The sequence below is a fragment of the Crotalus tigris genome, unplaced genomic scaffold (genome assembly GCF_016545835.1).
Source record: "Crotalus tigris isolate CLP2741 ecotype Arizona unplaced genomic scaffold, ASM1654583v1 scf7180000017834.3080900, whole genome shotgun sequence".
In the NCBI taxonomy this organism is placed as follows: Eukaryota; Metazoa; Chordata; class Lepidosauria; order Squamata; family Viperidae; genus Crotalus; species Crotalus tigris.
In genome coordinates, this window is record NW_024096662.1 from 363,634 (window position 1) to 377,329 (window position 13,696).

Consider the following 13,696-nt stretch of genomic DNA (forward strand, 5'->3'; position numbering starts at 1 on the left):
GAACTCTGCTGGGGCAACAGCACACGTGCCCACAGAGAGAGTTCTGAGTGCCACCTCTGGCACGTGTGCCATAGGTTCGCCACCACTGCACTAGGCAATCCTCTCTAAGACGAGCAACCCACAGTTAGGCAACCAGCTAAGAAAAAGGATATCTGCCTACTAACTGCTATAAATTGGATTCTCATTATAAAGAAGCAAATAGATTACATCAAACTGCGGTAAGCAGCAGTCAAGGCTGGCAACCGTGGGATAAAAACAAAAACAATTTACATAATCTATCATAAACACTTACAAAATTCAGCCGAGGATAACAGTACTGCTTACATAGATATTCTCCTTTCCTACATAAATGCTGCTCAATTTTACGCAGATTGGATTTCAGTCTCTGGAGCCAAAGATTCTACATGATATTCAGAACTGGGTTAGCGTTACTTCCATTTGACTTGTCACTAATGAAGTGAGCAAAAGAAAAGTGGATGTCCAAGGATCCGAGAACACTCCATTTCTCCAAGTGTGACAACATTCTTGAGATTCCAGAAGCTGCTTTCCAGGCTCCGTGAACTTCACTTCCTTGAGCAAAATATATAAAATCTTTATGGCTTCCCAAAAATATAAAGAGGGAGAAATTCTGGGAAATGTTGGGAGAAAGCAAAATCCTTTCCTACTGAAAGAACGCTACTGCACTAACAGCAACCAAACTTCAAAATCTGGAAGGAAAAGGTGATTCCTCAGAATATCATTCCCACAAAGCCAGCCAAATGTATGGTTTCTTCTGGAATCAGTTAGCAGCATCTGATGATATCTCAACAGAGGGAAATTCAACAGGAAAGTTGAACAGATTCTTTCAGCCAACGGCTGAGGCCAAGCAATGTTTCCAATCACTTAAGGGCTAGGGTTTCGGTTTGCTACCCAGAGTTGCCTTTCTTCATGAACAAAACAAACAGAATTATGTTAAATATGCACATGTGCTTCATTTACATAGTTCATAAAGGAGGTTAGAATGTCAGATTTCTTGGCTAGAGAAATTGCAAGACAATACCTGTTCCATACTCAAGCACAAAGACCAATAGCTATATGTGCCCATTACATGCTGCCATTATTTTGCTAGAATTAAAATGATTATGTGAGAGAAAACTCACACACACACACACACACACACACACAGTTCACAGTTTTATGTATTTCCAAAGAAATGTCAATATGAGGAAGTTGATAGAGCTGCATTGATGTGACGAAGGCTATCTCATCCCCACCATACATTTCATGGATCTTCATGCAAGTATCATGGGAACTATCTACACAATATTGTATCTGAGGAAACCAATACAAACTGGTGCTTCCTTTTCTTGTATACTTTTTGATACCCTAACAGATCTTTATAATGCCTGACCTCTAGTTTTGACCAAAACTTTGGTGGGGACATGTTTTATAAACATCTTGATCAACAACAGCATAATACAAATAATTAGAAGTGCTCCTTAACCAATCCACTTCCATTACTTAGGCCAATGGGGATATATTTTTAGAGTGGCAGGAGGAAACTCAGAACAAGATTAATTATTTGTACTTTTTTTCAACTTGTAATATACAGTATAGTTCCTCTATTAAAAATAAGAGGGATAAAAACTAAGGTTAGAAATAGTGAGATACATAACTAAGAATAGAGTCTTGTAGCCCAAATAAGCAGAGGTTAGATATTTCAGAGTTGAATTCATAACTGAATACCAATGACACATTCCAGAAATATTCTTCCCAAAGCTCACTGGAGGGACACATTCCCCCTGAGCCAAATAATGACCCAGAAGTTTACTTCCTTTTCCCAGCCTTTCTCAAGACCTAGGCCAAATCCTGGAATGTGAATAGCAACTGACGTTAGAGGAGAGGCTCTTCTGAACATTTGACAGAGGATGCGGATGGGGAGGAGAAAAGATGCCTCTTGACAAGTTACCAAAAGGGGGGGGGAATATCTCTTCCCTTTCTCAGTTTGTAAGAGATTTCAAACCATAGCGTTTGCATCTTTTCTGGAGAAACTGCAGGAAGAGGGATGAAGTACAAAAGAGCAATGGAAATGGAGCATGAGTTGCTGCCTTTCTAGGCTTCTTCAGAAACCCAGGACTGCATTATAAAGATGCAGCTTAGCCCTTGACACCATCCCTCTGTCTCACCCTATTTAATAGAGCACGGGAAGGACCATGGGCATAGACCAGTGGTGGGGAAGCTATGGCACGGGTGCCAGAGGCGGCATCAGAGCCCTCTCTGTGGGCATGGGTGTCATTGCCCCAGTCCTAGGCCTTCAGCTGGGTTTTATAAAACCTTTTCGTTTTAGGCCACCGCCGCCATGTGCAAAAAAAAAAAAAAAGGTTCAATCAATCAGTCAATTTCAACTTCTTGCAGGGGAAAAAAAAGATCTTGCAAAGTTGGAATTGATTGAATGAACTTTTTAGTCTCACCCAGTCTGCCGTTACCATCGCAGCCACGCCCACCCAATGGGCCACACACCCCAATGGGCCACACCCAGCCAATGGGCCACACCCACCCAGCACCCGACAATGCATAAGTGGGTTTGGGATTGCAGTTTGGGCACTCGGTCTCTAAAAGGTTCACCATCCCTGGCATAGACCATTCAGGAAGGCCCTAAATAAACAAAGAGACAAGGCGGAGCTTCTGTCCTCTAGGATGACATCCTCAGATGGACAAAGATTCCATTTCCACATCTACTATTGAGTATGGTTAAATTCATGCAATGAAGAATGGTTGCCACGCATTAGGCTGCCCCTTCTGAAGGAAGCTGGGGTTATGGTAGGTACAGAATTACAGTATAAGAGAGAAAAAGACTATGGCTAAAGCTGCAACTGAGAAATGGTGCCAACCTGGAATGTTCAAGAGTAGGCTTGAAAATACTAGGATTTCAGTGGCCCAGAACTGCTGAAAAATACTGATTTTTCAAGAAGACGGTGCAACTCCCCTATGAGAACAAGGTTGCAACCATTGAAAAAGTTTCAGTAAATACAAGATTTGATAAATGTATATGAAATGATATGGGAAAAGTAGAATTACACAATAAAGCTAATAGATCATGGGGGATTCTACACTGTATGACTTCAAGACATTGGGGTGGCCACCAACTTCAATGCAGGTATTCCTCGACTTACAACAGTTCATTTAGTGACCATTCGAAGTAACAACAGCACTGAGCAAAGTGTGTTATGACCCTTTTCACACTTACAACCATCACAGTATCACCGCGTTCATTTGTTCAAAATGCAGATGCTTGGCAACTAACTCGCATTTATGACGGTAGCAGTGTCCTGGGATCATGTGACTTTCTGATAAACAAAGTCAGTGGGGAATCCAGATTCACTTAACAACTGTGTTACTAACTTAACAACTGCATTGATTCACTTAACAACTGTGGCAAGAAAAATCGTAAAATGGGGCAAAATTCATTTAACAAATGTTTCACTTAGCAACAGAAATTTTGGACTCAATCGTGGTCATAATTCAAGACTACCTCTACTTTTAAGAGACTAGATGCATTCAAGGAGGAAAAGTCATTAGTGGCTGCTAGTCATGAAGGCTATATGTTTCAAGAGACAGTATTTCCAGAAGAATGCAAACAAAAGGATGCAATTGTCCATATGTACCATTTCTGCATTTGCTACTTAAGAGAACAAAATGCAAGATACATGTAATCCTGCTCTGATTTGCCTTTTTTTAAAACCTTCCAAAGTTCTTCTATTTGCCTGTTATAAACATGAGAAAAGAATAGATTTGAAGGACGGAAAGGTTGAAAGAAGCAGGAAGAGACCTCTTCCTCTTCATTAAAAGAATTACCAAATGTTAGGTCCAAGAGAGAACAAAGAAAGGGTTTTTATCTTACAGAATAAAAACTGTAAATCAAGCATGTTACAAACTAGATGGAAAATAACAAGAGTATCACAAAGTGCAAATATAACACGACCTCTTTGCTTCTGTTCATTTTTCTTCATGCTGTTAAGGCCACAAAAAAAGGTCTGGAAACTCTGCAGATGTTTTAAGTCGCCCCGCTCCCAAAAAAAGGACAAACCCCAAACTTGTTCTTTTCAGTCTCACGACAGAAACCCATTCATGGGCCATTTTGCTAGGCATAAGAACACATGCCTGGAGTTCCCAGGAGAGGAATGACTGGATTTGTGCTAAATCCTAACAGAAATATACTTTTCTATTCACCTTCAAGTTAAGCAGGGACAGAGGTAAAGGCAGTGGAGAGTCCTATACTGCTCCTCACTCCGCTCTCGCAAGGAAGGTTGCTCAAGTTTACCTGACTTTGTTGAACAACTATTGTCTCAGAACACAATGTTCAGGCTCCACTAAATCTTGGCACCCAGTCTTCTCTGGCTGCTGTCCAACAGCCTGTTTAATAATGTACACATGGCTGTTAACTTAGATTTCAGAAGAAAACACAGGAGGGGGTGGAACAAACAGCTTATGGCTCAATAACAGACCAGGCAGTGCAGCTAAACCACTACAATAAATGGACAGAAGGAGAAATGGAAAAGAGATCTCAGAAGAGCAGTTAACTCTTGGGATGAGGAATGTTTGCAGGCAGCACAAAGTTATCAAAGCAAGGGTCTGCTACAAGGCCCGCCAAATTTCTAGCCAAATGGAAATCAGAATCCAGAGGAATAATCCAGTGGAAGTGACTGGATGTCAAAATAAGCCATAGTCCTGATAGTAAGCCAAGGAAACTTCACCCTGCTACATATTATTCCCTCCTTCAGAGCATTGGTGTGATAAATACAGAAGGTTTTCTTTTCCCCTTTCTGAGCAGCAGTTGGCCATCCAAATCCGGACAAAAGTACGTATTACTAATCTTAGGTATGTTTCGTTTGAAGCAAGCCAACTTCACACCATAGTTTTTGAAACAGGCTTGGCCCAACAAACCTAAATAAAGAAGAAGTATTGTTCAGAGGGCAGATGTAAAACTCCAACTGCACTTCATTAAAAGCGAGAGCCCTGGTTCAGAACTCCTCTTTGTGGCCAAAATGGGCTGGGGGGGGAGAGACAAAAAATGTCTAACATGATAAAACATGGTTTCTTGTCATGTTCAGACTATTAATAATAGCATGAAGAAAAACAGATGCAAATGGAGGCCAGAGGAAGAATTTGATACCATAAGTAATACTGGGCCAGGCCCTTCTTCTGCATTTTGTTTTTCAGCCATTCTCATTCAACCTTATTTCATTCATTTTTTGTTTCTCCAAAGCAAAATACATTTTTACTGACATACTCTTCAGGATGATGGGCAGTTCTTAGCCTAAAGTCCCACCCCATGATACTCTTCAAGAAAACCCTTCAGCACAGGGAACCAGCAAAACTGTAGGTAAATGGGTTATCAATACACACACACACACACACACACACACACACACACACACACACACACACACACGCAACCAAAGGCAAACAATAAAACCCCCTCTAAGGCAACCCCCGGACACTGTGATTCTCCACAAATTCTAAAGCACCTGGAGAAATGAAATAGAAATATAGGGGAAACTTTCTCACTCAGGAAAGAAAAATGGAGGAGGCACAATTCAGAAGACAGTTTCAGAACATTATTTTGAGGTAAGCCATATTTAATAAAGCATTTTAAAAACTTCCCTGCATTTCAAATGAGGATTCCTGCTGCCTCAACAGCCTTTATTTTTTTACCTGTCCCTCCAAGAAACACAAAGTCATATTTCAAGCAGAGAAGAAAGAGTTGGCAGAGACTGGTACTTTTCTTCATAGCAGTGCTTTCCTTGGGTTTTTGGTTTTTTTTAAACAAATTTTATTGTTTGTTTTTTTTAAGACAAAGTGCTCAAGACACACCGTGGTGTTAGGGTTGTCAAACATCCAAAGACAAAACGTATATACATAATTCAATCAATACATCAAGTATTCCCTCTCTTTTTCCCTTAAGTAACATAATTTATTTAAAATAGTCCAATTCTAGCTTAAATTTATTCAACCTATACCTGTTTTTAAAGCTTTATAAATTTACACTACCATAATCAAATTAACTTTAAGTAAAAACATTATCAATTCGGGTATCCCTTCCAAATATGTTCTAGTTCCTTAATTTTATCATAAATCTTATTTATTTCTTCTTCCACTAATATCCCTTAATTAAAATAAAATATTAATCTATCCTATACATATCTAATCCATCAACTAATCAATCTCTTTAAGCTGATAGAAGAAAATCAGACCTTAAATCATTTCAATCCATTAGACAGAATTCAAATTTCATCCAATTAATTGTCATAACTAATAACATCCATATTAACAAACAAATCATCTTATTAGATTAACTCAACATTACATAATAATTTTCTTACAAGTAAACCTATCGTCCTAAAAAAACACATTCTTAATCAATTTAATATATATTCCATTAATCACTCCTTTTTCTCTTACTTCTAACTCACAATCTTAATCCTTAAATCAACCCATAATTCTAGATTACCTTTAATCCATTACCTAAAAATATCTCCTTTTTAAGCTAAAATATTGATCTATCCTAGACATATCTAATCTATCAATCAATCTCTTTAAGCTGACAAGATAATATCAAACCTTAAATCATTTCAATCCATTGGGCATCAAACAAATAAATCATCTTATTAGAAATAGTAATTTTCATATAAATAAACCTTATATATTTTCCATTAGTCGCCCGTTTCTCTTACATCTAGCTCATAATCTTAGTCCTTAAATCAATCCATAATTCTAGATTGCCTTTAATCTATTACATAAAATTTTAAATTTCATTTCTTTTCAGTCTTATTCTGGGCTTTTTCTTATGCCAGATAGGTTTCCATAGCAGAGCTTCCCTTCCAGCTGATAAGTCTCTCTTTATTGCTTGTAGTATCATTTGGATCAGTGAAAACCATCTTGGCCTCTGCATTGGCCCTCTGTTTCTCTTAACCATAAAGTCTCGTTGCTTTAGCATTTCAAGTCTCAGTCTTTGCTTTTTCTGGTCCTCAACACCATAAGTGAACTGCTTATAAGGCAAAATCAATTTCTCTTTATTCTCAGTTAAGTCCTCTTCTTGTGTAATCTGTTTTATAGAATAATCAGATGTACTCTGAAAGTCAATGTTGAAGTTTAAAAGAGAGATTCTGGCTCTTAATTCTGTAGTAAACTCTTTCATTGTAGCACATATTTCTTCTTTAGCCTCATAGATCTTTTCCAGAATAAGTTTACAATTTAAATGTGAATGCGGCTCCATTTTAAAAATTGTTCAGCTGCATCAAGTTATCTTTCTCTTAAAAAACAGTTTGAAGGCCAAAACCATCTCATCTCCAAATAGTCAACAATTACAATATTAGCTTTTAACTAGTAGATGTCCTAAGTAAGCTAAGAAATCTTTTTCAAGAGTCATTTTCCCCTTTTTTCTATTTTTTAAGGAAAAAGTGGAGAAAGAAATACTTTTCCAATATAAGATAATAATACCGTTCTCCCCCCCCCAAAAAAAAAGAACGATAGCATAGACTGATAGTACAATTCTTAGGAAAAAAAATTTCAGTACCCCAAAACATACATACATACATACATACATACATATATATAATGTAGTCTTTAAAATTTTGTTCTATTCTTTTGTTCGCCTTTCTTCCCCAACATGTAGAAGCTGCTTTTCCAAGCCAGGGAAATAATTCCAACAGGGCTCTTACAGGGGGAAAAAAAAAAAAAAGGCAAAATAGAATGAAGAGAGGAACAAAAAAAAGTCTCACCCAAACTCACCATGGTGGGTTTTTAAGCTTAGCTGTTCTTTGACCTGCGGTTTCTAGCGGCTAGGTGATCGGCCATTTTACTGGCTGATCTTCTTCTCCGTCGGCCCTCAGAGTTGGCCCAGACAGCTGGAGGAGCCACCACTCCTCCACAGCTGAGCGAAGCCTCTTTGACAGAAGTCGCACTCTCCAGAGTGACTTTAGACCTGCATAAGGGTCTACCGGCCGAGGGAAGCTAGCCGACAAAAAGACAAGTCTCTTTGTGTGACTAGAAGCGCCGCAATCCAGAACCGGAAGTCCCTTTCCTTGGGTTTTGAAGGGAACTTTGTCTCCTTTACCATATCCTCAGTGGGAACATAGATGGATCTAGGCTAAGGCCAAGTATGCACTGGCCTACGTTGACAAAGTTTTTTGAGGGAGGGGACTAAAATGGAAATACTTCCAAAAAATACAATAAAAAAGCAAAAAGCAACAACAGTGCATACTGTAAGCCAGCTTGCCCACTTGAGAGTTACATATTAGAACAATGGGTGCTGATGTAATTAAAATTACTGCACAAATAGAGTAAAAATGTCCCAAAAAAGGAATGTTCAGTGGCTAAAAATCTTAAGAATAAAGATCAAAAAACATGGGAGAACCCCCCCACACCTGATCAGCAGCCCTCAACCTTTTGGGCACCAGGGATGGGTTCCGTGGAAAGAGGTTTGTTCCATAGACCGTGGTTTTATGTGCTGCCTGCATCCCATGGATTGGGCTTTGCTTGTTTGCATGGACCAGTTTTTGGCATGTCACAGATTGGTGCCACTCCACGGGTTGGAAGTTCGGGACCCTGGCCCTAGATGGCACCTTTTTAAAATTCTTAACAAAATTGGAAAATGAGCCAGACCATAGGGGGAACCAGAATATAACTTTGCCTTGGGGGCCAGAATATTTAGAGCTGGCCCTAATTAGAAATATGGTACTATGTGCATCTATTACTGCTGGTAGAAAACCTCCAAATGTCACGTCTACATTACAGGAAAAATGTGCAAACTTAGTCAGAACAATGGCAGTCTTAAATTTTCTATTTCCAGGAAGACTGGCAACACTCTTGAACTTTCAACAATTATTGTTTTTCCTGTTTCTCCTGCAAAAGTTTAAATAAGTGGAATCCCTTAATAACTAATATTACAGACCCAGAAAGGATCTTAAAAGTTGAATAACTGCAGAATAATTATTTTCCTTTTTCTTGGTTTCCTTATTGTGCCTTCCACTGAGAATTTAAGATCATTTTATGGCTACAGTGAAGAGGATGAGTATCCAGCCTCAAAAACCTCATTCCTACAAGGTGCTTTGCTAATTTGATCCTGAAAGTATGCCAGAACTGCAGAATACCTAATTTTTGAGTTTTCAAAATTTTGAGTTATCTACAGATAGAAACTTTACTGGACTTATAGTTTAGAAATTGAACATTCAAACGTAAAATGCAGTTTCATAAACAGAGCTTCATGTAAGATGACAAGCCAAAATTCAACACAACTGCCCTCTAGAACCAGTCAGATCTCCAGTCTAGAACCTCATATTTAGTGCTGGAACTTTTTCAAGAACACATGAAATAATAGCCTGGAGCAAATAATGTTTTTGTAATTGTAAGAATTATAAATGTAATTCTTTCTTCAGATAGTATTCATAGACTACATCAAAAGAGACCTACAGTTAGAATTTCAAAGTCAGAGAATCCAGCCTAAAGATCAGTACCCTTGTCTTCTTTAGAAATTTTATTCCAGAAGCCAAAGAAAGTCCTGGAAAATGCTAAGAGTGTAAGAGAGAAAACTAGAACAAAATAACTATATACCATAATGAGGCAGAAATAACATGGGACATTTTGTAGTAGCAACTATAATATCCAACGGATATTAACAACCCTCATCTCCATGTCTATTATGATAGTTTTTTTAGGATATTATTTTATAATATCATATTAAGGCTGGCTTCCATTAAGAAATGTGAAAATACTTCAAAATTGGACTGTGCCACAGTGTTTTCCAACAACAGTTTCTATGGAATGTCATTAATACAAAATTTGTATTAATGTCATTAATACAAAACTGACTAAATTTTTGATACCCAAAACATATAAATTATTTGATTATATATATTTGATATCTGACAGTAATAGAATTAGCTTTCCCTATGTGTGCATGCATATGATCATAACTATTTTAGATTATACATTAAAGGGGATTTAAGTTGTGCCTATAACTATCTTATATATTGTATCTGTAGTTGAAAGTCGAAAGACGTACGGAAAGATTTTTCAGTAATAGTCCAAAGAAGAAAGAAAAACAAATTGTCTGAACATTTTCCAGTTCAGGTTTGGTCCAGTCTCCACCAACATAGTTCATTAGTGATACACACAGTTCAATTCTTCCTCCCAATCTTATATTCACAACAGTCTTTGAAAGTATACTCAGCTGAGAATACATTACAGTATTACTTTGTGTTGTGAACATTGAAGTTGAGTGGTCACTGAAATCAGGGCCTCCCTAGTCACCATCCCACTCTATACTATACTGACTTTCCTTGGCAACAAAATATAAACGGCAATTCAACTACACATTAGATGCAATCAGTGATAGGAAAAAACACAGCTGAATTATTGTGTGATATATTCTACAATGAAGTGATCCTTCACTCAGATCTATGACCTGGGATGGGGGAAAAAGGGGAGGGAAAAAAATCAGGGGAGGAAATGGAAAAAATATGCTTGCATATTACAAATTCAAAGCAAGCCAAGTTCCTTCATAACCTTGCATTCCGTGACCCATGAAAACAGAATGCATTTGTTTTACTGACCTCTCTCAATCTTCAAACTCATGAGCATCTCAGAATCCCATAAGGGAGAAGGCGCAAGGGCAGAGTTCATCACTTCTCATGCTCTTTCCATCCTGGAATCTGGGAAGAAACCTAGCTCCAGTGGCAGATGGGTGGATGCAAATCAGTGCAAGAAGCATCATCTTTGTAATGCTTATTCAGGCTTCTCTCCCATTCTCTCTAACTCTTGAAACAAAACATCCATGGCAGAAAGCCACACAGTGGAAATTTTCTGTAACTAAGTACAGCCTGAGGTCAATAACTTTAATACTAAACACTGGCTACTGGTATCATGAGTTTTGAATTCTAGTACAGGGACTTCCATCTCAATGACATTATGAACCAGGGTGGCACAGTGATTAGAATGCAGTATTGCAGGCTAACACTCCCCACTGCCAGGCGTTCAACTCTCACCGGCTCAATGTTGATTCAGCCTTCCATCCTTCCAAGGTCGATAAAATGAGGACCCAGATTGTTGGGGGCAATGTGCTGATTCTGTAAACTGGTTAGAGGGGGCTATAAAGCACTGTGAAGTGGTATATAAGTCTAAGTGCTATTGCTGTTACTATCCCACCAACCAAACTACCAAAAGCTGCTAGAAAACACTTGCATGCTACTAGTGCTGACAATGAAGTTGAGATATCTCAAAGCTGGTGGATGCACTATCATCACAAGACTTGGCCGAAAGACATCTGAAGCTGAAAACTCGAAGCCAGCACACCTCTCCATTGTTCAAAACAGAAAAAATTGCCTTACACTGATGTTCAACTTAATGAGAGTAAAGAAAAAAAGCAAGAGGAAGGGGAAAGTCAAGAGCAGACATGATCACAAGGACCTGCCTAGGATGGGTCTTGTCACCTTAGAAACAGCTGAGAAAGCTAACAAACTCCAAACCCAGAAGGCTTTCCCCATTAGCTAAGACTCTAAATCTCAAACATTACAGTTCTGAAAGAAATCTAGAATGGTAATACTGAGTAGATGTGTTGGTTCAGTTTCTTGGCTCATGGTGCCAAGCAATTTGGCTTAGGAACTTTACAATATCAATGCTTTAAAATAGCACCTCTTGCAAATGTAAAAAATGCTCAGACTTTCAGATTAATATTTTTGGCATTCAGTCTTTCCTCCTGACCAAAAGTCTAGCTCTACTTTAAATTTATCAAGAGGTCTGCCCAGAGTTATACCTCCATATCATTGTTCCAAAACATTGGAACAACATTAGGTCTTTCCTCACCAAGGACAATCTAACTATGCCAAGCCAAGATACAAAAAAAAAAAAAAAAAAAGCAGGTCATCAAAATGGAATAGACACACAAAGTCGTCTGAATGTATCCCCAACAAACAGTGCTTGAAAAGTACCAAAAAACATCTGAATGTGCAGCTCCCTGGGCGTTTCTGCTAACCGTATTTGCAGTCCGAGTTAACTGGCTCAGACTGAGTGAGTTCACTCACTTCTGCTATCCCCAAAAGCATTCACATCTGTGCCTTTACTCCACCTCTAAATCAATCAATAAACAAACAAACAAACAAACAAACAAATAATCCACTGTATGGTTATGAAAACAAATAATACTGCATAGTTACAAAACAACTTTAATATGAATAAACAGAAGTTTGCCACCTACTGATATAATTCAGAAGGATCTCTGGCGGTCTTGATTTAGATGGGGATTTATTTGTGTGTGTGTGTGTGTGTGTGTGTGTGTGTGTGTCTGTGTGTGTTTAGCTAACTTGAAATAAAACATCCAAGCAACTTGCAGAGCTGAATTTTTCTGGGTTTGGGTTTGGGGAAACCACTTCCATTAAAAATTATTTTCTTAATTAACTTTTCTGATGAAACATTATAAAGACACCTTCTAGTTCTGCTTGATTCCTCATGATTGCCCCTGAGCAGCTTTCTTGGCAACTGAATAGTAGTGGCTTAGCACTATATTCTTCTGGATTTTTTGTTTTAACTTCATAGCCCCAGTATTCTGTGATGGTCTCCAATCCAGGTATTAAACACATATAATCCTGCTTAGTTTCCAAGCTGACACATGGTTTGCCAGGTGCTACTACTTGCTGAACAAAATAATACACAAACTATTAATTACAGTGACCCAAGGACAGTTATTTTCATCATGGCCATTCTGGCTGGCATTATTAAAAGCTGTAGTTTAGCAACATTCAAGGGTCACAGGTTGCCTATCTCTACCATAACCTATCAAAGAAATTTTGCCACTCTATTTAGGCCAGTGATAGCGAACCTTTTAGAAACCGAGTGCCCAAACTGCAACCCAAAGCCCACTTATGTATCGTCGAGTACCAGGTAGGCGTGGCCCATTGGGTGGGTGTGGCCCATTGGATAGTGTAGCCAATTGGGTGAGCGTGGCCCATTGGGTGGGCGTAGTTGCGGTGGTAACAGCAGACTGGGTGGGACTAAAAAGTTCAATTAATCAATTCCAACTTTGCAAGATCTTTTTTTCCCGTGAGAAGTTGAAATTGATTGATTGATTGAACCTTTTTTTTTTTTTTGCACACGGCAGCGGAGGCCTAAAGTGAAAAGGTTTTATCAAACCCAGCTGAAGGCCTAGGACTGGGGCAATGGCGTGCGTGCCCACAGAGAGGGCTGTGTGTGCCACCTGTGGTACACGTGCCATAGGTTCGCCATCACGGACTTAGGGCATATTTACAGAAGAATGTACGGGAAAAAACCCAACATCTATCATGTGTACCATGCAAGGATCAGCTTTGCATTACCCCAAACTGGGAAAGTATATATTTTTCTTGCTTTAGAGATAAACGCTGAAAGACAGAATCTGAAATGTGAAAGCACCCAGCTTCAAATCTCTCTCTCTCTCTCTTGTCCTGAAACATAACAGAGAGAAAAACCTATGTTCAACAGGGATTTTGAGTAGGTTTTAGCTGGGTAGCACAAGATGTACTACATGTACATCTTGGGGAAGTATTTTACCTTAAAAAATGACACACACACCCCTTTTTTTTCACCCAGTATCTCTGCCTAACTCCAAAGAGAAGGATCAATTTATTTTCAAATATTCAACATTTTGCAGATGGCCAAGAGCAAAAGGATTCTGCAGGAAGAAGGT

The 13,696-nt window shown here is 38.7% G+C and overlaps 1 protein-coding gene across 11 annotated transcripts in view; it reads right to left on the reverse strand.

Moving 5' to 3' along the window:
- The window catches only part of TNS1 (tensin 1), a 356,761-nt gene that overhangs the window by 187,791 nt on the left and 155,274 nt on the right, over nt 1-13,696 (reverse strand). The gene's annotated exons all lie outside the window — the stretch shown is intronic.